Source organism: Rousettus aegyptiacus, unplaced genomic scaffold (genome assembly GCF_014176215.1).
Source record: "Rousettus aegyptiacus isolate mRouAeg1 unplaced genomic scaffold, mRouAeg1.p scaffold_m13_p_4, whole genome shotgun sequence".
Taxonomy (NCBI): Eukaryota; Metazoa; Chordata; class Mammalia; order Chiroptera; family Pteropodidae; genus Rousettus; species Rousettus aegyptiacus.
The window spans coordinates 125,358,463-125,381,096 of record NW_023416307.1 but is presented as its reverse complement, the minus strand read 5'-3'; the positions used below and the strand labels follow the sequence as shown (position 1 = coordinate 125,381,096).

The following is a 22,634-nucleotide window of genomic DNA, read 5'->3' as shown; positions in this document are numbered from 1 at the left end:
TCAGAGCTTTTCTCTCCATCTGGAATGCCCCCACCCACTCGGTTTATCCACACCACCTGCTCTCCAATCTTCCATAAATGAACAGAACAGCACCATCATCCAGTCGGTTGTGTGGGAGTGATTCAGGCCCCCTATATTTGCCTCTCACCACCACCCCCATCTCAATTTATCCACCACTGAATCCCATACACTCCTCTTCCTACATCTCTCTGACTTCCCTTCCTCTCCACTCCCTCTGTAATACTGGGCCACCTACGTAATCTTCCTCGCATTTATGGGGGTACCACATGGGCTGTTCAGCTCCCCACTCCCCTGTCCATCCTCTCCCTGAGCTCATCCCTCCCCTGCTCCCCTGTCTCAGGATGGAGCCCAAGCTTGTTGACAAGGCAGGCAGGTGGTCTGTAATGAGGTTTTTGCTAGCTCCATAAGTCTCAGCTCCTAGCAGTCAGTCCCTGGTCCCACCCCAGCAGTCACTTGATACCCAGTGCCTCAGAAATCCTCTTACCCAACCTTGGCTGGCTGGTAAAGCAGAAATAAATGATTAAAGCAGGGAATCACTCAAAAAACATCTCAGTGAATTCTAGCTTTAAATTAAACCTACACAAGTAGGTGATTTGATGCAGGGCCAAGCTTTGTTTTTGGAGCTGCGATTAGAGCTTTCACAAACCACATTCATCAGCAACATTCCCCACTTCAGTTTCTTCTAGGTAGAAAGGGTATCTACAGATGCACAAGAAGCAACATGAGGGCAGCATCTGTCTTGATTTTCTGATCCCTCTGCCTCTACCACCACCAATTTTTTATAGTTCAGTTCCTTTACCAGTGCCTCGTGGGGGGAAAAGGGAGGGCAGCCACTCTCATTTTTTTGAGTCTTTTCAAAGCATCTAATTCATTTCTCAAAAAACAAAAACAAACAAAACACCCTACTCTTTTATACTCAAAATCCATCGCTTTATGGAATATTAATAAAGTTATGTGGCTTATTAACAAGTACAACTGGCATCTAACAATTTGGAAATAAATATAACTGACTGGTAGGTGTTAAATGCATACAGTAGGGGCAGGAGAATTCTGGCAGAGGGATCAGCGAAGGCCTGAGGGTAGGGGATCCAGGGGTGGGGGTGAGGAGTGGCCGGCCAGTGGGTCTCATAGGACTGTACTCAGTGTGGCCTGTCTCTCCCACTAGATTAGGAGCTCTGGACCAGAAGAGTCTGGTGTAGCTACTTGTCCTCAGGATCTCTGCATCCAGCACAAGACTAGAACATAATCTGGGCTCAGGAAATGCTGATGGGATAGAGAAACGAGCCTCCCCACACACCACTCCTACCCCACACTCATGGCCCAGTTACACAGTCGGCAACACATTCTAACTCAGACCCAGAGCGTGAGTGCATTTCAGAACCACACACAAGGGACCAGAGACCCTCTCTAGTCCAGCCTTGTGGTTCACAGGTCAGGAGGATGGAGACAAGCTCAGAGAGCCAGTCAGGGGCACGTAGTGCCTTGTGACCAGTCCTTCTCTACCTCCCAGCTCAGATTCCTTTCCTCTCTTGTCCCTGGGTCCCAGGAGCTGACAGAGCACACAGAGTCCCGTCACGGCACATCCCCAGGCCGAAGATGGCTCTGGAACATCCTCACTCCACATGAGTGTCTCACAGGTGAGACTCTTTAGGCAGGAACCTTACTCCCTTCTTCCCATAGCTTGGGGCATGAGAACTACACAATTAGCTGAAAAGTGAGCATTTAGTGAGTTCACCTACAGATAAAACTAAAGTCAACTTCAAACAACGAGGCTGATTTAATGTAAACACTGCACTCCTACTGACCCATGAGCCTGGAACTGCCTCAAAATAAGGGCGGCGAGGAGAAACACAGTGGCTGGCAGCTGCGCTCACTCGCTGGCAGGCTGAGAGAGCGGGGCTCTGGGTTAGAGAGCAAGGAAACAAACAGATAAGCTCACTTCCGGGCCTCACGAAGGCTTTATTAATAAGACCAACCTACTTTTCATATGGAAAGCATCCATGTGCCTTTTAACACTTGTGATAATGTCACAAAAATAAGATGCAAAGCAGTAAACACGTTGTTGTCCTGATCATGGTCCGGAGGCACACAGAATTTAAGACATAAGCAAAACCATATCTCAGGCACATTTCGCTTTTGAATTGAAAACTGGGAGGGTAGCCCTCACGATCCACCCCCTTTTGTTCATCACAAAAATCAACAAGGACACAGAGGAACCAAATAGCCCAGGTGGCTGGGAATGCATTATGATGACTGTGATAACTGTTGTTGTTGTTTTTTTTAAGACAAACTTTAAAAGTGTTTCAAACTCCTTCACTGCCATTTAATAATCCCTTCATTCTGCAAACATCAATCAACACCTACTAAGTGTCAGGGAATAGGCCAGGAACCAGGGAGAGAGAAGTGTCAGCCACATTCCTGCCTAGAGGGTCCACCTGTTTGTGCTGGTGGGGAACAGACAAGCTAATGATATTCACAGCCCAGGGTGGTAAGAACTGGCGTAAATGGAAACAGGGAGCCTGAGTGCACAAAGGAGGGCGCCCAGCCCAGCCAGGCTGACAGAGAAGTGCAAAAGGAGTGCAGAAGGGTTCCAGGAGGAAGTAACACAAGTTTTGGGTTTTGAAGCACAATAGGAGTTAGGCAGATAAACGAGGTGGGAAGATGAAACAGTGCTTGCAAAGCCTGGGAATGTAAGAGGCCATGTGGCATCAGGGCTGCAAGAGGGTAAACAAAATACTGAGGTTATGAGGAGGATGGCAAGGTTCTCCAGGGCCAGGTTGCCAAGGGCCTTGTGTCCTATGGTAAGGTCGAACTTGATCCTGATGGTGGTGGTTGGTGAGCCCGTGCATGGTTTAATGCAGGGAAGTGATCAATCAGAAAGTGATCACCTGAGGGTCCCTTGAACAGCTGAGCAGTACCCAGGGACACCTTCCTTTATTAGCTACTCCTGAGGCAAGAACTTAAAAGCTTCATTAGCAGGCAGGTCTCCAATAAACTAAGCCTGCCTTCCCTTCCACAATGCCCTCTCTTTGAGGCCACAGCTACTTTCAATTGCATTCTAATTTTAAGAAGTGATAAACATATGCTCATGTTTCCATTTACAAGTTTTTGATTATCAGCTTGGCATTGTAGCTGCAAATTACCCATTTTCTATTATAATTATTTTTACTTCTCTAGATGAAGAAGGAAAAGAAGCACTTTAAAATTACTAAAGAGCCTGAGCCACAGAGGCAGGGAAGAATTAAGCACTGTCGCATCTTCCGCCGATGCCACTATAATAGCAAGAGTTTGCAAAATGAAATGCAAGCCTCATGGGCTGTGTTGGACCAGGCCTCCTGGATAGGTGCACTTTCTCACTGCCATCGGTTTAGCTAAACCACAGCCCAGGCTGCAGCAAGCCAGAGCAGAACTGCTGCTCCGAAGGTTCTCAAGAATGACTCCTTGAAAACTGGGCTGCTTTAGGTGACATGCTTGTGCTCTTGAGAACTAACTCTTGCTTTTCCTGTTTCTAGGCAGAATATTTAAAGATGGTATGTTCACTAACTCAGATGCATCCAAGCATCTGAAATGTTTGGTCATATTATGATTGGAACTCCACGAGGATCCGGCCACGCTAACTGCCATCACGGACCCCTCTCCTAAATGAGACCAGACACAGGGTCACATCTGGCTGTCTTGCTGTCCTGGCTGGGATGGAGGTGAGGAAGAGCCTTGGGAATGGATGGGAGACAATGAATCCAGGTCACTAACTGAAGTGAAGAGGATGCTAGCAGGCAGAGATGCATGCCTACTGGCAGCTTAATGTCCCATTTAATTTGCATGTAACTTTAATTGACAGAGTAGCATGTAAATGAGAACAGGACCACGGCTTTGTGGCTCTGACAGTGCTGTTGGCTGCTTTGTTTTGAAAGTGCAGTTTGGACGAACTAAAGAGTTTTATTTTGGGGATGATTTGCTCATCAAGGTACCATACCAACCATGCAAATTCTTAACATTTTCCGTGTGTGAGTGTGTTCAGTCCTGAGGACCAGGTAAGGAGGACACAGTCCCTGCTCTCAAGGCTCTCCCTCTACCAGGGGTGGGGGGTGGGAGTGGACAGACATGGAAAAAACAAGTGGGGTGAAGGGTTAAAGAAGTACAAACTAGTAGTTGATAGATGGTCGTGGTGATGGGGAGCACGGCATAGGGAATGCAGTTAGCATTAATGTAATGGCTAAGTGGAGGGCCAGAGGAGAGAAAGAGCAATTAGGGGGATCGTTTTATAAACTATATAAATGTCTAGCCAATGTACTGAATACTTGAAATTAATAAAATTAAATTAAAAAAAAAGAATATAAAAAAAACCAAGTAGCTACTTAATAGTTCAAAATGCCATTTGTGGTCAAAGCCAAAACTCTTATCACTGTAGCTTTGGAAGTTCTAAATATTGATCTCTTCTCACATTTCAAACCCTCAGGATGACAGTAATAAATCACAATCATAATAAATCAATAAATAGTAACAATGACAATAGCTAAGAGTTATTTAGTATAGTACGGACTAAGCACTTTGTAGGTCTACTAACTCATATTTTGGCAGCATCTATACTGTGCCCGTTACTATACTGTCTTTTTTATCTTTAATCTTTGCAAACACTGTGCAGAAAAGCATTATCATCCTTTTTCTGACAAGAATACTGGATGATATTGGGGGTCTGAAGCTTAGGGCCCATGCAGGGATGCGGTACTGGGAAACACAGAGCAAGGACATGCTCCTGTCTGATCACGAAGGGCAGGCATTTCCTTTTCCACTGTTATGAAGATGCAGAAACCAAGAGGGCCCCTCCACCCCAGCCCCAGGCTCTTTGGTATTCCAGATGGGCTCATTCACTTTTGCAGGAAACACAGATGTAATCAGCATATTAACCATCCTTTAGACATCAATCACAAAGTCTTTCCTCAAGAGTGAATTGTTCTTCCCCCTGAGTATCTCAAGATCCTTGCCCAAGCAAGGAAAGCCGAGAGCAGGCTAATGTGGAAGTCTTCTTCCCTCAGTGGTACAGGGAAGGGGTCCTCCATTTAAGAGTTTAGCAGAAGTGTCCGAGGTGTGTGTGTGTGTGTGTGTGTGTGCACGTGCATGCCCAGTGGAGACTGTGCTGGGGCTGTGTTGGAGGAGTGTATTGCAGGGGGTGTCATACAAGAGTACATTTTATAGGATGTGTTGTGGGGGCTTCTGTGGGGGGTAGTCAGCCATGAAGGGGTTTGATGGAGGACAGTCTATGGGATGCCTCATGGGGAAGTGTACTGTGGATGTAGGGGGTTAAGGGTAAGTGACAGAAGGGCTATGCTACACTGTGGTGGAAATCATGCCCGGGATGTTTCACGGGGGGATGCTATGGGGGTATACCATGGGGTAGGCCATGAGGGTATATGGTGTGGGGTTGTGCTGTGGGATATATCATGGGGGTGCTGCAGGCATATGTGGTGGGAGCAGTTGTATGGTGGCACTGTGGAGATGTGTCATGGGTGTGCAGTGAGGGAGGACCCTACTGCCCAGAGAGGTATCTCAGGTCTCTGGTCAGTGCTACAGGGCACCCTAGAGCCCACCACCAGGCCTGAGAAGGCCGCTCTTGCCCACTGTACCTGCCTGATCCCTATGATGGTAATTCATGCCCTAGCACCCCTACTTTTCCTCCAGCCACATCCCTAAGCTTAGGGTATCCGGTGAGACATTGGGGCAGCATGTTCTGGAGTTCTGCTGGATGGAAGAGTCTGGGAAACCCCCTTTCTTCCTCACACAGTCATACCCGTCTTTCTGTGGTGGGGTCCAGGTGGTATTTGAAGGTCATGTCTAACATAGCCTCTGCATAGCTCCTTCCAGGGCTTGCTGCCAAGGTGACCCTCCTGGGGAACCTCCAGGACACAAGTAAAGAAAGGAAGCGCCCTTGGCTTTCTCCTCTAGCAACTGGGCCCAGCACAGCAGCCTCTCTTAAGAACCCCGCCTTTCCACCCCTGCTCACCCCTCTGATCCTCCAGTCTATCCGTCTTCTGCAGGAGCTGTCCCTGGCAAGACCCACTGGCGTGGCAAATGCTGGGGAGCTCAGGCATGCGGGCGAAGCACTTGTTTGTTGCTTTGAATGTATATGTCATTTCCACCCCAATATTTACAATGAAAGATTTTCAAACACACAGCAAATTTGGAAGAATTTTAAAATGAACACTTGGATACCTCCTAATTAGATTCAACCATTAATATTTTATTATGCTTATTTTGGCATATATCTATCCGTCTATTCATCCATTAATCCAGCTTATTTTTTGATGTCTTTCAAAGTAAGTTGCAGACAGCAGTACACTCTCCCTAAACACTTCAGTATGCATATCACTAACTGGATTTCAGTATTTGTTTAGTATTTATTTCCCTTCCTTTTTCAACATATAATCAAATGCAGAAATCTTAAGGACACCGTTTATTAAATTTTGACAAATGCATGCACCCATGCGACTGTAACCTCTGTTAGATAGGGAAAATCCCATCACCCTAGAAAGTCCCCTCGTGTCCTTTCCACTCCATCTCTCTGTTCCCCTTCTCTCAGGCAACCACTGTTCTAAATGTTTCCACCATAGACTAGTTTTGCCTGGTTTAGAACTCTAAATAGAAATGGAATGATACAGTGATAATCTTCTCCATCTGGCTTTCACTCAGCATAATGTCTGTGAGATTCATCCAAGTATATCAGTAGTTTGTTCTTTTTCATTGCTGAGTAATATTCCATTCTTTGGCTATACTACAGTTTATCTACTCTCTCACTGATGAATTCTTTTTCTAAAAGTGAAGATTATCTCCTAATTGAAGTATGTGTAATGAAGTCGCTCTCGTTTGCATTCCAACCTACTTCTTTTGTGGGGAGAAGATCAGGCATGCTCACTTAGCGCAAACCTGCCCAACCCACAGGGGAAATGAAGAACAGAAATAGTATAGTCCATCACTTTTGGGGCGGGGGGAGAGGTGGGAGAGAAGCGCAGTCCTAGAGCAGAGATTCCCAAAGTGTGATGGGATGCAAGATGATTCTAGGCAAGAACTTTAATATGTTCGTATTATAGGTATGTCCCACATCTGGCCCATGAAACTAGTTTTCTTACATGAAAGGGATAATATTGTTTGCTTTTTAAATAAATTTGTTTACATGAAAAATCTTTATTTAAAAAATATTCAACAAATACCGGGGGTGGTAAAGATATGGAGAAAATCAGGAGACTTGTATGCAGATTACTAAGGTGTGGTACATAGAGTAGTGGTCATGAATCCCAGATGCACATTAAAATCACCTGGGAGCTTTAAAAACACCTGTGCCTGGCTCCCACCTCCAGAGCCTCTCATATAATTGGCCAAGGTGTTATCTAGGCATCAAAAGATTTAAAAAGCTCCCCAGGTGATTATAATGTGCAGCTGGGATGAAAGGAATGGTTTAGAAAGTCAATTCTCTGTGGTCCCTGAGCTGGCAATATTAACATCACCTGGGCACTTGTTAGAAATGCAAATTCTTAGGCCCCACTCCCAACCTACTGATTCAGAAATTGGGGCTGGGGCCCAGCAATCCGGGTCTTCACAAGATCTCCAGGTGGGTCTGGTGCAGCTCAAGTTTGAGAACCAGTACTCGGGGGGCAGCTGTAACAGCCCTAAAAGCAGCCTTCATCCAGCTTTGCCTGATCCAGCCCCCAAGAGGCCCTTCTCCTTCCTGGAACAGAGAGGGTAAGTGGAAGCCAGGTAGTAAGCAGCTGCCGACCAATTACCAAGGCAATGACATCCTAGGTCCACTGTGTCTTAACCTCGATTAATCCACAAACCAGTTAATCAGCTCCCAGAAACTCCAGTGTTGACTGTAATTTCATTTTCACCACGATTTTTGATTATCACTGACCTCCTTCCACTCCATTACCCTTGTTAATTGAGAATTGACTATGCAGTTAAAATGAATGTTTCCTCCGCTAACAGAGCTGTACCAGATTCATCTTAAAGTCCCTTGTAGCTCAAAAACTGTGATGAGCCTACGGATATATTGATCTGATACAATTCATTTCACCAAGAATATATGAAATTACCACTCAGAGGTCACCTATTATGCATTCATATGTCTAAAGGCTAATAGGAAAGAAATAGAGTTTTAGTTGAAGAATAACATTGTATTTAGAGAGCTAAACCAGTACTTGGCGAAGTCTGGCTTTTTGGTTAGCAGTGATGTCTGTTTTAAAAGATGCTCAACACGGTGTACAGATTTGGCAAAGTCCTTGGAAATATTAAGAAAACAAGGGAAGAACAAACACTCTGAAGGCTGCCCCTTTTCACTGGTTGGCTATTTTGATAAGGAAAAATGCAAAGAAAGAGGAGGCTAATGGGAGTGGGAGATCAAAGAATCTGTTTATCTATTCCAATGTTAAGCTGGAAAACTGAATTTTCATGTAAAACCCCAAAGATTACAGAATTTGCCAAAGAAAATCTGCTGGGGGAATCTGCACAATAGACGGAATTCCTATTAAGTACCATGAGACTACATGTCACAAAACACCACGGGCCTTTTCTTGTATCATAACACAACAGAGGAAGGATGCCGCCACGACAGAAGAGTCAGCCCGCCTGTGGAAGGACAGTGGCACACTGCAGGGAACCAGTGATCAGGCATCCAAAAAGACCCAGCCAGTTGTCTCTTAGTGACTTGCCTCAGGACTGTCTATAAACAGCTCAACAAAAGCAAGTGTACACTTGGGGGAGCCAGACTCAGGTCTGACAACATGCCTTCCCCTCGGAGCCTGCCCCTCCAAGGACTGTCCCACCTGGCCCCATCACACCCCTCCACCTCTCCTCCCAAACTTGGCTCCACCATGTGGTCATTCATCTGTGGGTCTCCACAGTACAGAGATGTGTCTAATTCAGCCCCTTCTGGTCAGCCTGTGGGTGGGTCATCTCTCTTCTCCTACTCGGTGATCAGTCTTGTCCAGGAGGCTGGATCCGGAGTCAGAAGACCAGTTCTGCCACTGACAAGCTGTTTGACCTTGAGCAAGCTGCCTAACCTCTTGCTTCTAATTTGTGTAATAAGGCCAGCCTCAGAGGGCTGTCATGAAGACTGAATGAGACAGTGATACAGGCTGTGTCACAGAGCACCCAGCATACTGCCTGGGCTGTAACGAGCTCACTAAAGTTCAGCTGCTGACACTGGGGGTGATGGAAATAATCTTTAAGGCCCTAAAGGCAGCCAAAGGTATTAGATGAGTGAGGGCCAAGCAGACAGAGGCCTGCATCCTACCAGATCTCTCAGGCATGGTTCAGCCTAATGGAAGAGATCACGGGGTCAGCCCTTCCCTAACTCCTGCTTCCTTGATGTAGGATGGTGCTGCCAGATGAAGTGCTGAAGAACTGGAGAAGGAAGGCCTTGTAGACTATCACAGCAGAAGGGTTCCCTTTGGCCACCCTCCTACGCCATCTGGTATCTCTTACTGGCTTCCTACTAGCCCTGAACCGCACCTCAGAGGTACCAACCTTGATTCTTCAGACACCTGCCATCAGTTGCTCTCCCTTTACTCTGTGTTAATAATCACTACTGCCTACCACCATCACCACCATCACCACCGCCATGACCGTCCACCAGCAACATTAGTATTTATTGCGCATCTGCTGCATTCTAGGAGATTTGCAGGGTAATTTTCAGACATTATCTCCCTGATTCCACACTCCAATATTTTGAGAAAGGAATGATTATCCCCCTTTACAGATGTATTAGTTTCCTGTTGCTGCTATAACAAATGATCCCAAACTTAGTGGCTTAAAAAAATACATACATTTTAAATCATAATTCTGCAAGTCAGAAGTCCGAAGTGAGTCTCATTGGGCTAAAATCAAGATGTTAGCAAGGCTGTGTTCCTTTCCGGAGGCTCTAGGGGAGAATCCATTCCTTGCCTTTACCAGCTTCCAGAGGCTGCCACAATCCTTGGCTTATGCCCTCTTCAGTCTCCTAAACCAGTCACAGCCAGCCCAGTCTTTCTTACATTGTGTCACTCTGACTTACTCTCCATCTTTCCTCTTTCACTTATAAGAACTTTTGTGATTACATCAATCACATCTGAATGATCCAAGATTATTTTAAGGTCAGCTGATTAGCAACCTTAGTTTTTCACTGTACATGTTTACATTTATATTTTTTCTGAAATTTCCAATCATGTAAATATGTTACCTATTCAAAAAATTAAATAAAACAAAGCTTCTGTGGCATTTCAGGTGGTTCTCAAAGAAATACTTAGGCATGTTTGGGGACTATGGCAGAATGTATTTTCCAATATAGCTGAAGTGTGATGTGCCTTCCATTGAGAGATGGGTCTATGTTCTGTCACCTTAAAAGCTGGGCAGGCTGGTAAATATGACAAAAGTGATGCTCTTGAGACTTCTGGGGGTGGGTTTTGAGGGGTGATGCAGTTTCTACCTGGTACTTTTGAGATACTTGTTCTTAGAACCCAGCTGCCATGCTATGAGGAACCCAGGCCACAGAACAAGGCATTCCAGCCAATGGCTGGAGTGAGGAAGCCTCCGAGACAGTTCTAGCCCCAGCACCACCTGACTGCCCCTGAATGAGAGACCCAGAGGGAGCCCTGCCTTGACGAGCCCAGTCATCTCCCAGAACTGTGAGAGAAAATAATTAAATGATTGTTGTCTTTTAAAGCCCTTAAGCTTTGAGGGGTAGTTCTTGGTTTGTGCCCTTGTCTTACACTTGGTTTTCCAAGATGGAAGCTTTCTGACAAGCTTAGAATAGTTTACCTATGACTACAAGGAGGTAGGAGATACAACCTAAGAGGGACAAGTATTTAGCTGACTGTATGAGAAGAGGTATAGTCTAGAACAAGTGAAACATGCTGACTCTAGATACCTATATGTGAATAACGAGAGGGGCTATTCAGTAGGCTGCTGGATACAAAGGTCTGGACTCCAGAGAGGGTGTGTGATGAAGATGAGGATGCAGGAGGTGTCTATATAAAGGTGATAGTTAAAAATGGGGAACGTGGATGAAGTCGTCCAGGTGGGCGTACAAACAAGGGGAGGCCAAGGTTAGGACCCTGGGGATGCCCCACTGAAAAAGCCAGCAGAGAAAAGGGCAGCAGGTGGAGAAATCAAAGAAACAGGAAGAAGGAAAATCCAAGAAAGAAGGGCCGGCATGGCCGGAAGTATCACATGTTGCACAGAAAATATGGATGGAGAAAGCCCAGAAGATTTGGCGATGTAGAAGTCACTGGTGATCTATAGTAGAGTGGCAGGACATGCAGGAAAAAAATTTAAAAATCTCAATGCGTTCCCATTAATACAAACTGCTTCAACCAAAGTTTATGAGACCAAATAGCAAATAATTTGGGGCTCTCTGCTTCATATTCTAAGCAACATTAGAGGGAAAAAGGAAGAAAGGAAAAGATAAAATCACAACATAGAAGGAAAAAAAGAAAGGACAAATTAAATACTGTCTGCATGACAGAGAGGTGACTAAAAAGGCACCAGGTAATCAATTCAACTACCTCCTGAATTCATCCTTTTTTTTGTAGAGAGACTAGGAAAGATTCTTTTGTGGACCATTCACAGCACTGACAAGTAGGGTAAGAAGGTGTGCGAGAGCACAGGGTGCCCACAGGCTTCATCTGGTGAGCCACTGCTGATGAACAGCAGTGGCTGCAGAGAGCACCCTGCAGAGGAAGCAGGCTCGGAGTCGGTGAGTGACGTTTGCCATGCACAGAGGACACGGAAACCGGGCCTGAACACCAGGTTTACGCTATCTCGTTCTTTATGGAATAGATGCCGAATAACAGGTTAAAGGGAAATGGCCTCATTTCTCTAACACATCAGGATCATGAATCTTTTCTATACAAATTCGAAAATGCACATGTGCTTTAGCCATTAAACCCTATTGAGAGCGCTACATGAATAATTTTAAATCATTTCTTGGAGTAAGGCCTTCGTTTGTAGTGACAAATACTATAATTGACGTGATAATAATAAACATATGGAGAATGTTTCTCTACATTATGCCCCAAAACTTCTGTCATTATTCCTCTTCCATGCATAGAAAAAAACAAGGATATAAAAAGGATTGGGAACCACAAAACTATAGAGTGAATTAAGTTGAAATGTCAGTACAACCATCTTGTACGCCTCAATTGTGAAAAGATATTTTGATAAAGAGCTTACTAAATCTTTAATTGGAGATGGAGTGTTTCTATATAAAGGCAATGACTACAAAACATTTATCACAGTGCCTAAAGCCATAACTAAAGAAATTCTCTCTCATCCTTTGATATTAGTGTCAGTATGGTAAATCCAGCATTAATATTAAAACATGGCACTAGAGATATAATCATGGATTGATAGAAATGAGGTTAAATGTGTTCTTCCAATGAATTTTTCTTTTAAGATCATCTCGATGTACTTGAGAAATTAACAGAAAAAAATTGAGCTACAAGAAAGAGGAAAACATTGCCATGATAAAGATATATCTTATAAAAACACTCAGGCCCTCTTTAAAGTGTTGGGTCTCACTACATAGCTGCAGAACACAAGTATTCTGCCACTTAAATCAATTATTGGTCGTCCATCCCAATTCACAGGCAAAATAATATGGTAATATTTTTTCTTATTTAAAGTTTCTTCCCACGATTTTTCATAACCTTTTGCAGTTGGTTACTACTTAATGCAGTCTTCAATTAGTATAAGCAGATCTCTGGTTCAGCACAGAATTATGGAACTGGTTATTTTCAGTTTAGTATACTTATAACATTCATCACAGTGTTTAGGGAGTGTCCCAGTCAACGCTGTCAGTGATGCTGTCAGTGATACGGACCTCACTATTTTAGAGAACCCAGCTTGACTTTCGCATTCCAGCATCTGCATCTCTTTGCCCTGGTGCTTCACCTGGTGACCGAAAGCTGGAAAGCTGCCGGGGAGAATTCACTCCCCCTAGGAGCAATGCTCAAATGCTCAACCAGTGAGGGACAGTAGTGATGTATACATACCCAGCCCCACAAGAGGCTGACTTTGGGATGGGTGTTCTACACTGGCTGCTGAACTCCCAGCAGGTTGGAACTCCAGTGGTCCACACTGGTGACCTGCCTGATGGTGTGTTCCTCTGGCTCATTTCCCCACTTACTAGTGCTTCTGGGATGTCCTCCCAAATAAACTGTGCAGACTTAAATCCTTGTTTCAAATGAAGACACATGTCATGATTTCTTAATGTTTGGCCAAATGAGTGCATTTGAGAGCTGCTGTTTTAGGATGCCCTTGACTAAACACTAGGCCATTGCCAGCACTAGGCAGAAGAGGATACACAGGTATTGGGCCAACACAGAGAAAATTGGCATTAAGAGGTACCATAGTACCTCAGGGCAGTGCAATCCCTGAGGTACCGAAGTACCAAGCAACATAGGGCTGCCACAGGCAATCGCTCAATTGCTCACTTAGAGTGTGTGTGTGTTGGGGGGCAAAGGATGCTGAAATTTCACTAAAGAGGCTCCCAAGGGTTGCAAACCCAACCCTCCCACCCCAACCTCACCCTTGAGGACCAGGTGAGGAACAAGGAGAAGAGAGGCTGGCAGAGGGATATGAAACTACAGGGCAGGAAGGAGCAGTTGAGTTGCCTTCTTTGCCTTAAAAACCGTGAGAATCTGAGTCTACAAGGCCAGAGAAAGCATATCTGCAGGACATTCAGCCAGTGGCCCGGAATATGTCTCTTCATCAGAGACATGGAGGCAGATAGCTAATCTTTCGAAATCGTTGATTCAAAGATTTAATCAGGATAAGGCCACAAATGTCATGCCCTTAAAACTGCAAACGGCAAAAAGATCGCAATTTAACTTGGCTTATTTGAGGATTTTTTAAAAGTTACAGGAGTAATAAAACAATACAGAAAGTTTGAAATACGCAAAAATGTTATTCATAGTTCCACTGTTCATATGCAATTCTTGTCCCCTTTGAGGCTTCCCTCGAAGACTGTTTTCCTGCATACATCTTAATGTAGTGGCATTCTGCTCATCGAGCATGTAACAGCTTCTCACATTGCTAACCTTCATATTTTTAAATATTGCATAATATTGCATCAACCTAGTATTCCGTAATTTGACTATCTTCCTATACTGTATATTCAGGTCACTGCTAAATTTTCCCCATTATAAATAACAATGCATCTTTATACAGTAGCTCTTTTCACTTTTCAAATTATTAAGACAGAATCCCTGAAGAAGCCAAAGGGTAGTGGCATTTCAGTGACACCTGAAACAGGCAGCTTTTTCCTTTATCATTTGCAGACCTTTGATTACTCACAAAATATAAAGTAGGTAAGAGACACTGGTCTCCTTTTCTCACAAAAACAGATTAAGGCAAGAATGACCAAAGCATCATAAAAGTTACATAAAAGGCCAAATGGGAGAATTAAAAAGCAAAGCCGTCTTTGATACTAAGTATAGGTTCATGCCATAAACATCAATTCTGATCTTTAAAATGAACATTTAAAAGTCAATAACAATTTCAGTTTAGACTCATACACACTAATTCATGTAATAGACATTCTGTCCTAATGATCACCTGCTCACAGAAAACATCGAGCCTTTTAAAGCCTGCTCTTGACTGGCCTGGTGTTGATTCCCTTGTTGACACTGACATACATTCTTTCCAATATGCAACTAATCAGGCCCAAATTTGGTTTTGTTTGTATCACTTGTTTTCATCATTCTTTCACTCCCTGCTGCAAACACTTTTCATTGAGCAGACTGGCTAACAGCAGAGCTGCTGCTGTCTGTGGCTAGCATGTGATTAGGCTGAACGCTGGTCAGCTTTGCTCCACATTCTCCTGTGTTCTGAACACTGTGACTGGGTGGGAGGGACTGGAATCAAGGCACTAAACCTCACGTGTGTGCCTTTAATATGTTAACTCCACTTCTGCAAGTCAGTTCCAACACTCCTACCTTGGTTGTGTCCTGCCTTGACAGTTCATTTTATAAGAGGAAGCAAGGAGAGGTGGTGCTGATGGAAGAGGGAAGGCAGGAAGGAAGATTGGCTCTAATTTAAAACCATCTTAGGAGCTCTAAAATGTTCTAGGTTGAGTGATGGACACATTTACTCCTCAGAACCCTTTTTATAAATACCCACCACTTAACATGCACTTTCAAGAGGCATAAATACCGTCACTGTGTGTCAGCCTGATGGAAGGGTGATTTCTACCGCCACTTCTTTTCCCCATGGCTCAGACTGCACGATTACAATCCTATTACAGCTGTACCCTGAGAATGCGGCAGTCAAATCCAGCCCACCGAGAGTGGCACAAGGCCTTGTTAATTTTTGCACAGCGATGTCAGTCCTCTTCCTTTGCTTCGGGGAAAGTGGCAACTCATCTCTTGTAATAATAAGGTCTACATCTGAGACTGGTGAAGATCAAAGATGTATTTTGTCAATAGCACTGGCCAAACAAATAAAATAACTATACAATAATATTCAGTTATGGAAAAAGAATATTTCCTGAGGCTATCTGGAGCATATCTTATTAAAAATTGGCCTTTTAGTGTTTTCTACTTGGTCTCAGTGGAACTGAATGGGCTTAAAGGCAGGTGTGGTGTCCCTTTCAAAGACCATCGGTTCCTCAAGAGGTACTGTGCTGGGATGGTACGGATCTGCATGCAGACAGGTAGTCCTGCCCTCTGGACAACAGCAGTCAGCTTTGACCTTTTTTTCCCTCTCAGATGGCAGGTCACAAACTATAGCATGATAAAATCTACACTGGAACCTCAGCCTGGTGTGCCCAGGATTATTGAAGAAGGAGAAAACAAGCTCTCAAGTGGACCCTGTCCCTTAGATGGGAGAGGGCTCCAGCGCCCACTGCACTAGATCTACCCTGAGCTGCATACTGCTGAGCACTAGAGCCCAGCGAGACGACATCCAAGGAGAGGCTTTGTAAACCCTAAAGGGGTAAGTAAATTGGAGCATCGGCATTATTTTCCTATTTTGAAGGCAAAGCACAATTACTTTTGGAAATATATAGACATCCTTGTAAAACAACTTAGTAGCATAAAACATTGTTTACCAGAATTTATAGAAAAAGACCATTCAACAGTCTTCAAAGGTATATAAATATATGAGTAAAAGTCTTCAATCAGTATTTATGTTGGTGGTCAGCACGCTATGTAGTATACACAAACATGGAATTATAATGTATAGCTGAAATTTATGTTATTAACCAATATTACCTCAATAAAAACAAAAAAAACCCATTTATGGATATACTCGATATTAAAACTGACTATATTTCTATATCTTTCCCACCTTTACAGATTCTCTTGGCACACCAGGCTTATGTCTCATGGCAGTTAATCCAGTTTATCATTTGACATCGCGTTTGTATATATGTGGTTAATTCTGTCTTTGTTATTAATCTGTCTTACATGTCTGTGTGCCAGGGGAGGGTTAAAACTGTTGTTTGGGCTCAGCAGTCTAATCCCCAGGACACTGTCTGAACGATTTATAGAAGGAAGAAAGGGGGTAGGGAGGGAAGACAGCGAGCCAGGCATGGTGCTGGGTACCAGGAACACGTAATCCAATAGCTGCAGACGTGCTCACAGCCCAGCAGAGGATGTCATTCCAGGGAAGCTGGAGAAGGGCATGCCTGGCGAGGTGGCCACTGGGACTATGGGAAGGCAGGTGGTCCAGGGATTCTGGCTCTAGGTCCAGAGGCAGGGACAATAGGGAGGCAGATCAGATTATTACTGGGCAGGAGGCCTGGCCTAGAGAAGGTACTACTGGGTAGAAAGAGCAGGCGGTTCTCATTTCCAGAAGACACTGCCAACCTCATCCAAGGCACTTTCACCCAATAACCCATCTCTGAGAACCTTAGATTTCCCTGGAGCTAATTTCCCCAGATTCATAGTAGTGACAGAATGCCTTTCTGTTCCTAGTTCCTAGATCGGTGCTGTGGGTCTATGTGCATGTGAGAGACAATAATGAGGGAATCATGAGTCCACTGTGGTTTGTTAAACACCACCATGCAGAACTGCATGGTTAAAACAGGGGGGCAGGAACTGCCATCCTGAGAGCTGCCCTGCAAAATGCGATCTGTCTGTCTTCACCAGGGAACCATGATAAACGAGCAAAGACAGACACTGGTCAGGACAAGCCACTTTATTTAAGAGCTTCGACAGCCTAAAGTGGTTTAACACAGATGCATGGAAGATTTATCTAGATGATAAAATACCTGAACTTGAAAGGCACATAAATTATAATTTTGCAGGTTTTTTTCCTTTCACGATTTCACATACTCAAGTATGTTAAGTAATGAATGAAATGCACATAAAGTTGACTTCATTTCACACAACCTGTCTGTTTAGCATCTGCAGATAGTCTTTGCTTCCAGATGGGAGAGAGTTCAGAAACATCACCTATCTGTGTCTGTGGCCTTCCGTTCCTCACCACAGTAGAGATCATGGGGAAGATGAATAAATATAACAGCAGCAGCTAGTATTGACTGAGCACTAATATCATGTGCTGTACACTATGGATAGCAATTCACATATATGAGCATTACTTAATACTCATAACAGCCCTATCAGTTAGGAACAATGATCTCCATTTTACAGATGCAAAAACTGAGCACATGCGAGGTCATGTAGGAAATTTTATCTGTTCACCATGAAGCTGCAACATAAAAATCCTTGGTCCTTAGCATTTTCATACTCCTTTCTTTCAACATCACACTTCAACACAGGGATGTTTGCCTAATAGGTTTATGTTCATTCGTTCGTTCATTTATTCATTCATTATGGGCTCAGTACTCTGCTGTACACACAGGACTTAAGAATTGGATTCCACATCTCCTAGACAAGTCTCAGGCAATTACCATATGAAGGCAGGGTCAGCATGGGGTGGGCAAGAGCAGCCCCTCACCGGACCACCACACCCAGCTGTGGGTTGGAGACTAATAAAAACAAGACATTTTAAAATCTTTTCAACCTTTGTTTTCCCCCATGACTTTTGCTGTGTTTTTGGCCTGAGTCTTTGGGCTTTCAGACAGTGAGTGTGGCTGTTCAGGCGGCCCTTTATCATGCAGAACACCCCTTTTCTCCTGTCAGGGTTGATGTTTTCTGGTAAAACCCTGGCAACAGATAACCCAGCTACCCTGCTAATCACCCAGTACAGTCCCTCAGAGCCATCCTCAGGCCCCCACCTTTGGCCCTCCGCCTACCTTAATTCACCAGTTTTTGCCCAGAAAATGGAATAATAATAGCAGCAGCAGTAGTAGTAATTTCCTACATGAGGCACTGCTCTGTGTATTTGTGGTACATTATTAACTTATTAAATCCTCATAATAACCTTTTGAGGTAGGCACTATTATTATTCGTATTTTAGTTCATTTAGGGGAAGAGGAAGTTAATATTTCTTCAGGGTGAACTATATGCCAAGCACTGTGTTCAGCTTATACAAAGAGATCACAAGTGAGCTATTCAGGGTCAGTCACAGAGCTGGGAAGTAATGAATAAGAATCTGCAAATGCCTAGCCTAGTGCTCTCCTTCTCTCCAAGTCTGGGACTGCCCTGGTGGTCTGTGAGTGAGCAGAAAGACTGCCCTCTCTACCCTCCTCTCTAGCACCCTTCTGTTAGCATCTGTCCTCTGTCTTTTTTTTTTTTTTTCCTTTACCACCACTTACAAATGGTGCCAGACTTCTCTCGACTGTGCTCTCCCACTCTCTAGACCTCCCAGCCACTTTTCATGGAGAAAATCTGTTTACGCCAACAATGTAAACAGAGCCAAAGAAGGAATTGGGGTTGTTTGAGACAATCAAATACACCAAGCAGTTGACAGGTATTTCCTGAAGTCCATGACCCTCTCCTAAATCCCTGGAGTTTTGAGATCTGAGGGGTCCTCAGCGAGGGACCATCAGGGCTGCTGCCTCTGGGGAGATTTCTGGTCAATTTTAGGGGGTAATGCCACCAATGAAAGGAAGCAACTGATGCTCAGAGGAAGAATGTGAGCCTTATGTTCTGGGGGTCTCATTGAGCTGTCAGTAACAAGTGAGGCTTCCTGGAAAATGATTAACTAGCCAGAAGCAGAGGGGCTTTCTGGGGCAAGGCCAGAGGATAAAGACTCCCTCCTCTGGGCTTCAATAGCACCAAGCCCAGCAGGCTGGAACTCAGTATACTTCACCCAGCCTGCCCCAGATAAGCTCCAGGAGGGCAGGGCCTGTCTGATTTCTCTTTGAATCCTCAGAGCCCATGTAAGGTGGGAGCCAGTTAATGTTTCCAGAATGAATGACTAAACCAGTCATCATTTTAGAGACCAGGTTGTTTGACACTCTATTCAGATAAGGAAACAGGACTCTGAGGAGAGGGGAAGTGAGTTTGCCCAGAGGCAGGACATTGTTTAGTCCAGGTCAACATCCTGCTCCATCCAAAAAGGTCTTCACCTTTACTTCACTTACTACCCATCTGAACACTATGAAGTCATTTACAGTCAAAGTCTCAATGGTCAATGGGTAGGAATGGTCCCATTTTACAGAGGAGGAAGTTAAGGAACTTGCTGCCCCCAGCTCTCTGCAGGCCAGCCCCACTGACTTTCCTTTACTCAAACAAGTCACATTCTCTCCCAATAAAATGTGTTTGCTGTTTTCTCCACCCTGAAATTCTTCGACTCACATTCAAGTTCGAGGTCCGGCATTCTTTACAGATCGGGACCACCGGTTAAATGCTTTCCTAGAAGCTTGCACTTTCTATCTTCAGAGCTCTAATAGTTTTAACGTTTACACTTTCTATCCTCAGAGCTCTATAGTTTTAACGTTTACATTTAAGTGTGGGCCTTTCCCACTAGACTGTGTGCTCCACGGGGACGCGCGCAACGTTCGTTTAACCACCACTATACGCCCGGCACTTACGTCAGTGGCACGCGATAAAAATTTGTAGGATATTTATTCATATCTGTGAAGTGCACAACTGCTGAAGGTGGCATCTGAACTCACGCCCGCACAGCAGTAATGGGGTTAGGTTATAACGCTGAAGGGAGAATGGGCGGCGCGCTGCGGTAAAAGGACGGCGGCGCTCTGAGTCCATCTGACTCGGGACTCAAAGTCTGGCTCCGCACCCCGCCGCCACCTGTCGCCCCGGCGCCTAGGTTTCAGCGAGTGCCGGCGGGGGCAGAGGCGGGCTGATCCGGGCCTGCCCCGGCTGCGCTTACCTGCGCGACACTGGGCTCCTCAGAGGCGCTCGGCGAGCCTCGGGGAACTTCCGGGGGCTGGGACATCGGCCGCGCGGAACCGGGGCTCTCAGCCCGCGCGCAGTCCTGCACACGAGGGCCGGACGGGGACAGCGCCTGGTCTGGGGACACAGGGACCTCTGCAGAGGGGCAGCCCCGGGACAAACCCTCTCCAACCACGCGCTGGGGGGCGGGTCTAAAGCGAATTTGACCCCCACGCTCCCCTGGCTCCCGGCTGTGGGCGGAGTCCCAGGGAAACTTAGCCCTGTGCCCTGCCCCTTTGCTCCACCCCCACCCCTGCTACCACCCACTGGCCCTTTTGTGTAGCATGCATGTTTGGTTTTTATTTTCCTGTGTTTTGTATTCCGTTTTATTTATCTTTTTTTAATTTCTTTTTTTAATTATCAAACTAAAAATATAACACGCGAATACTTTTTACGAAGTACAATTATCTAGATGTTCCTATAAAGAAAGCAACAGGGCTCTCTTGTCCACACACAGCCCTTTATATCAGTTTCTCCATTTAGGTCTTCTGGTGGTCACCTCTTGTCGCTAAAAAAATAAGCTTATATAGCAATTTCTGGATTTATCTATTGACTTTCTGCCATGTTAGATGAGGATTTACTCTCTTCCTGTGCCCCTGCCATCCTTCTCGTGACAAATTTACGCATCTCAAGTCCTGCCCTGGTGAGCTCTGAAACCTCAAACCTGGAGTGGATGAAGGTTCTTAGGGATCTGAAGCTTAAAAAATTGTAGGGAGGCGGGAAAGAAAGCCCTTTAGAATTAAGGCTTATAAATAAGCATTTATTTAGAACGAGAAAAACAATCATGACAAAATTCTGGGGTCTTAGAAATTCAGGTCCCTATCCCCTGAGATCTTCTTAGGTAATTTACTTCCCAAATTTGCTTCCCCGATGTGGCCTGGCTTCCTCTGTTCACCCAGAGCCCTCCATAAATCTCAGACCTGCCAGGGACAGTAGGGTGAAGGTCAAGATTCATCAGTTTCTGCAAATAGGATTTTCTAATGGAGTGTATTGGAGTGTGCAAATAAGAGAGACGTCAAAGGTGATGTAAAGGTTTTGTGATTGCTGCACACTTAATTCGCAGCTTTTCCTATTAATAAATGCTAAGTATGTAGAATGTTTTTTATAAAGCTGACTCTGGGCCGCTGACTGGTCAGCAGATCCTCACAGTACTCCCATTAGGATGGCTGGACAGGCACACTGTCCTAATTTGTATGAGCACATGAGGTGCAGAGCTCATGCTCAATAAGTGCCCAGGTAAAGAGGCTCAACTCAGACTGAGAAAACAGTATCCATGCCCTCTTTGAAGCCCTTTCTCTCTTTAGAGAGTTCCTCTTTCTTTTGTCAACAAAAGTTCACTGCTGCCAATCTAACGTAAACAGGAGTCCCCAATCTGGGGTGCGGAAAAAGGAGAAACTTTATTTAGGTAAATAGTTTACAACCCCAGGATGCAAACTCAGATGGAAACAGAAAAGTGTGCTCTGCCTAGACGAAGGGAGGCCAATTTTTATAAAGTTCCTGCCCCGGTTCCCAGTGGTCCATTTTTATGCAAATGAGAAATCCAAATTTGCACATCTGATTGGTCAGCTTCATGTATTCTGATTGGAGCCACTCTGATTGGTTAGTACAGATGCAAATGAGGCAATAGCTGCACATTTCCAATTGGATGACGTAGCACTACTCTATAAGTGCTGGCTCAGAGTGCAGGAACACAGTGCAGGAGGCTGAAGGCTCAGTTTGTATCTTTTCCCTGAAATGTGGAGTGTGTGAAAGGCCTCTGTGAGCAATGGCTGCTAGACTCCGGTTATGAATGTGGGCCCAGTTAACCATGAGGAGTCCTTCCTAGCAGATGTAGTCCTTCTCAGGTGCATATTCTGCTCTCCTTCCTTTCTTGTCTACTCATTCTCTTTCTCTTTCCTTTGTTCAGTTCTCAAGGATCAGGGATTTGGGAGTAACTAACTCCAAATTAGGGTGTGACATGTGTCTCTTTAAGGTGACCTGGGGCAAAGTCACTTTACCTCTCCAAACTTCATTGTCCTCTGAAATTGTAGGTAACAACCTCTGCTTCCTAGGGAGGATTAAGTGGCTTAATACTTATGTGCACAAGGACGATTTTTTTTTTTTAACTTCTTTTTTAAACAATTTGGACATTTCAAATACTGGTCAAATTTATTGCTTCTTTTTATTACCTCTAGATTGTGTATCAAACTCAGAAAGACCATATCCACTCTGAGATTTAAAAAAAATTAAGGATAACTAACTATCTTTGGATATTCTCTTATCAATAATTCAGTTTGTCTCCCAGCAAAGTGGGAGGCTCATAAGAAAGTTAGGGACTTTCTAAGAATCTGTGTGTAGCACAGACTC

At 44.6% G+C, this 22,634-nt stretch overlaps 1 protein-coding gene across 3 annotated transcripts in view; it reads right to left on the bottom strand.

Annotated features, from left to right (window-relative positions):
* Positions 1 to 20,448, bottom strand: part of NMNAT3 (nicotinamide nucleotide adenylyltransferase 3) — a 93,339-nt gene extending 72,891 nt beyond the window's left edge. For 2 of the 3 annotated variants that reach the window (XM_016141908.2, XM_016141911.2), the window contains exon 1: positions 20,227 to 20,360. The gene's annotated coding sequence lies outside the window, so the exon portion shown is untranslated. Of the gene's footprint in view, positions 1 to 20,226 lie in introns of all 3 variants that reach the window. The other variant, XM_016141909.2, reaches the window with a different exon arrangement.
* Positions 20,449 to 22,634: the final 2,186 nt, after the last annotated feature.